Below are 5108 nucleotides of genomic sequence, written 5' to 3'. Positions count from 1 at the left end.
TAATTTCTGGTATTTTTGTCACTTGTATTACTTGTAATAGTTTTCCATCTCTTCCGTCTCCCTGTTCTCTGGATATCATGGAATATGTACTTACATGTAGGCAGATCTATGATCTCTATCAATATGATAGTTGTATTCATTACCTTTTCATCTTTATTTTATATTTCTCTATCTTTAGCATCATCTATAAAATGAATCTACTCATATCAGAACCTGTTTCTATGCTACAATGAAATAAAGTTTTCATTTATTCTTTAAATTTGTATTTTATGTCAACTATGTGCCCAGGTATGGAGTTAGATTCAATACAATATCTGGGGAAATTGTGATCAATGAAATGTAGTATCTGACTTACTCAGAACCAGAACTTTCCAAAGGAGATATACATGTAAACTAGTAATTTTAACAGTGTGATAAGTGCCATAATAAACAATTGACCAGCAAATGATAGGAGACCATTGTAAAGGATAATATTGAATTGTGTTTCAAAGGATAAGTAGAGTTTTGCTAAATGAATGTATGGAAGACAATTTTGGAGAAAATATCACTTAAGGATGGAGAGATATTCTGAGAACTTGAAGTCTCTATGTCTAAATTATGTCCCAAACTCCTAGGAGAATGACATTATAGTAAAAAGAGAAAGTTAGAGGACAATAATCCTATTAAACTTGTGCTAAAACATGCAGATGACACCACCCTTATGGCAGAAACTGAAGAAGAAATGAAGAGCCTCTTGATGAAAGTGATAGAGGAGAGTGAAAAAGTTGGCTTAAAGCTCAACATTCAGAAAACTTAGATCATGGCATCCGGTCCCATCACCTCATGGCAAATAGATTGGGAAACAGTGGAAACAGTGTCAACAGTGTCAGACTTTATTTTGGGGGGCTCCAAAATCACTGCAGATGATGACTTCAGCCATGAAATTAAAAGACACTTACTCCTTAGAAGGAAAGTTATGACCAACCTAGACAGCATATTAAAAAGCAGAGACATTACTTTGCCAACAAAGGTCCATCTAGTCAAGGCTATGGTTTTTCCAGTGGACATGTATGGATGCGAGAGTTGGACTATAAAGAAAGTTGAGTGTGGAAGAATTGATGCTTTTGAACTGTGGTTTGGAGAAGACTCTTGAGAGTCCCTTGGACTGCAAGGAGATCCAGCCAGTCCATCCTAAAGGAGATCAGTCCTGGGTCTTCATTGGAAGGATTGATGTTGAAGCTGAAACTCCAATACTTAGGCCATGTGATGCGAAGAGCTGACTCACTGGAAAAGACTCTGATGCTGGGAAAGATTGAGGGCAGGAGGAGAAGGGGATGACAGAGGATGAGATACCCTTCTCTCTCCTCCCTCCCCGTACCATCCCTCTGGGTCATCCCAGTGAACCAGCCCCAAGCATCCAGTATGGTGCATTGAACCTGGACTGGCGATTCGTTTCTCTGGCCCCCTAAAACAGGCATTCTATAAATTTTTTCTCCAGAGATTTTCTTGGTATTTTTGGAGTCTATTTTCCATAATAAAAACATGCTTGCTTTGTTAAATTTTAAATCCTTCTATTATGCTAGGCTCCAAAATAAGTATTTTAGACTCATTATTTCAGTCAGCTATTAGTCTGATGTTGGACTGGCTACATCAGACCTCTGTGTAAGTTTAAAGAAAAACAAAACTATTCCTTTCTAATTTTATGTTATACGCATATTTCATTTATTAACCATCTTCAAGGTACCAAGCTTTTCTTCATGGGATTTTATGGACTGTAGCCTGCCAGGCTCCTGTTCATGGAATTTTCCAGGCAAGAATATTGGTGTGGGTAGCCAATCCCTTTTCCAGGGGATCTTCCTACCCAGGGATCAAACCCAGATCTCCTTCAATGCAGGTGGATTCTTTACCATCTGAGCTACCAGAGAAACCCCATATTGAAATACATTTGAAATAAATATACATGATTAGAGATTAAGCTGGACTTAATCATAAATGTTTTATTGTAGCATTTATGTACCTGTTAAGTATAGGCTAGTGTTCTTTGCAGGGATGAGAAGACCTAAAAGCTGTTGGAATTAGCTCAACTGTGCCCATACATAATGTAATGTATTACATTTTGCTGAGGTCACAGACTCCTGCTATGTCTCTCTTCCTTCTCTCTCCTTTCCTTGATTTTACCTCTTTTTTTTTTTTCCTGAGAATAATTTGAGAGCCAAATGTGGAGATGTAGAGCTTAGAAGGACTGAATCAGTGAATTCTAGGCATTTATTGCAGGACATTATATATTCTAATGTGAAAATCAGTATTTTTGTTTTTTTTATTTTTTCTTGCTGCTATGGAATGATTCAAATTTTCATAGCAGCACTGCTATATACCTGCCTTACCTGCAGAATGTATCTGAAAATGACTATTCCTTATGTTTGAAAAAAATATTTAAATGTTTGTTTGTTGGTTGACTTGTCAATTTTTAATCAACTTTTATTATATTGCCTAAAAATCTATAGTGGAAAAATAGAAGGTCTTTATAGATATAGATGGATAAAGAATAAGTGGCCAAATGAGAGGAAAAGTATCCATGGCAGCTTATGAATTGGGCTCTACAATGTGAAGACTTGAGTCTAGAAGAGTGGCAAAGGGTATGTGGTGTGGGGATTCCTATAAAGTAGTGGTTGAGTAGACCAAGAGAGGTACCACTCTGAATAACTAAATATTTTGAGGAGTTACATTAGGTAGAGGTCTTTACCTGACTATGAGCTTTCATCCTTCAATTCTTTAGTTCAGCTATCAGCCAGTTTATCATGCCACATACCTCAAAGTGAAATTCCATCCCTTTTGCTACCAAAGTCACAACTCTGACTGACCAGCAGCAATAAGGGATGCCCACCAGTTCAACAGAATCTTGCTCAGTAATCACGTGACAACTATAGATTTTGCCTTCCCTCTACTTCTTAAGACATATGTAAAACCCCAGGGGATCCCTGGATTTCTAGCAAAATATTGAGGAGGAACTTTTTCCTGATCTCAGAGGTTTATAATGGAACAAACTCAAGACTCTGAAGTCAGGATGAGACATAGCATTGTATAACTAGTGTCAGTTTCACAATGCCGGCCCTGCCTTTGGCCACCATATATATCATAAAACAGTAATGGTAGAAAAAGTGAGTCGTCTTGTTGTCTGAGGCACTTGGGGTTAGAATTCAGAAAGCACTAACATGGCAACGAGGGAGAAAAATGTTTTTCACTAATTCACAGGCACTGAGATTAACATAGGATCCAAACATAATTTTAAAATAGCTAATGTTCTTCTCTAGATCTTCCAGTCTCAGAAACTTCTCACATTTCTCTTTTGGAAAAGCATCTGAAATATTAACTTGCTTTGAAAATTAAGTAATGTAATAAACATAGCTAGTCCCATACCATTTCAATGCATGGTAGCTTTTACTACTAATTACATATTATTATTAGAGAAGGAAATGGCAACCCACTCCATTATTCTTGCCTGGAATATGCCATGGACAGAGGAGTTGGCAGGAAACAGTCTACAGTGTCGCAAAGAGTCAGACACGACTGAGCGACTAAACACCAGCAGCATATATTATTAAATAGAGACATGGGTGATCAGTTGTGGTTGACTGTGACCCCATGGATTGTAGCCCGCCAGGCTCCTCTGTTCATGGAATTTTCAGGCAACAATACTGGAGTGGGTTGCCATTTCCTACTCCAGGGTATCTTCCTGACCCAGAGATCATACAGAATCTATACATACAGCTTACAAAATCTGTACACACTCATATACTAGAAAAAGAACTTTGTTATATCAAGTGATTTGCAACTATGAGTGGCTTGAGAAAATTGTATACTGTTACTTCTTACTGTTGGGGGTCTTTGTTCCTTTTCTTGACTTCCAAACCTTCAAAGATACTAATACTGGCTCTTTTTTGTGGCACCTCAGAGGCTGTCAACCACTTCAGAATGAAGCTGAACATCTCTTTCCCAGCAACTGGCTGCCAGAAGCTCATTGAAGTGGACAATGAACGAAAACTTCGTACCTTCTGAGAGAAGCATATGGCCACAGAAGTTGTTGCTGATGCTCTGGGTGAAGAATGGAGGGTTATGTGGCCCGAATCAGTGGCGGGAACAATAAGCAGGGTTTCCCCATGAAGCAGGGTGTCTTGACCCATGGCCAAGTTCGCCTGCTACTGAGTAAGGGACATTCCTGTTACAGACCAAGGAGGACTGGAGAGAGAAAGCATAAAAATCTGTATGGGTTGCATTGTGGATGCCAATCTGAGTGTTCTCAATTCGGTCATCGTGAAAAAAAGGGAGAAGGATATTCCTGGACTCACTGATACTTCAGTGCCTCATCGCCTGGGTCCAAAAAGAGCTAGGAGAATCCGCAAATTTTTCAGTCTCTCTAAAGAAGATGATATCTGCCAATATGTTGTATGAAAGCCCCTAAACAAAGACAGTAAGAAACCTAGGACTAAAGCACCCAAGATTCAGCATCTCGTGACTCCACGAGTTCTGCAACACAAACGCCGGCGTATTGCTCTGAAGAAACAGCGTACTAAGAAAAACAAAGAAGAGGCTGCAGAATATGCTAAACTTTTGGCCAAGAGAATGAAAGAGGCCAAAGAAAAATGGCAGGAACAGATTGCCAAGAGACAGAGGCTGTCCTCTCTTGTAGAAGAGAGCTTCTACTTCTGAGTCCAGTCAAAACTGAGATGTTCTAAGAGTAACAAATAAATAAGATCAGACATCAAAAAAAAAAAAAAAAAAGATACTAATACTGGACGTTAGAACCTATAAACTATGATACTCAACCAGATCCTTTCATTTCTATGAGTAGCTATATACCCCCATTGCTTGATAAGATACTTATCGAAAACTACATGCTAGAATGTATAAATGTGAGTGAAGATCTTATTGAAGACAAGAAAATTATATTGAAGATCTTCATAAATAAGAGTACATGTGTTGTGCTTTCAGACTGTTTCTCTTCTGATCTATTTTCCTCTCTGGAGTCAGCATGATCAATTATGAGTAAAGCTGGAACACCATGACCATCTCAAAGCCAAAAGGCCACATTCGCTTGCTACCCTCTAAGCATGAGCACAGTTTCGGTGCAT

The 5108-nt window shown here is 38.6% G+C and overlaps 1 pseudogene; it reads left to right on the top strand.

Annotated features, from left to right (window-relative positions):
* The first annotated feature begins 3936 nt into the window (after positions 1-3936).
* LOC781871 (small ribosomal subunit protein eS6-like) lies at positions 3937-4686 on the top strand (annotated as a pseudogene).
* The last annotated feature ends 422 nt before the right edge of the window (positions 4687-5108 follow it).

Source organism: Bos taurus, chromosome 5, assembly GCF_002263795.3.
Source record: "Bos taurus isolate L1 Dominette 01449 registration number 42190680 breed Hereford chromosome 5, ARS-UCD2.0, whole genome shotgun sequence".
NCBI classification, from domain to species: domain Eukaryota; kingdom Metazoa; phylum Chordata; class Mammalia; order Artiodactyla; family Bovidae; genus Bos; species Bos taurus.
This window is presented reverse-complemented; position numbering and strand designations above follow the sequence as displayed.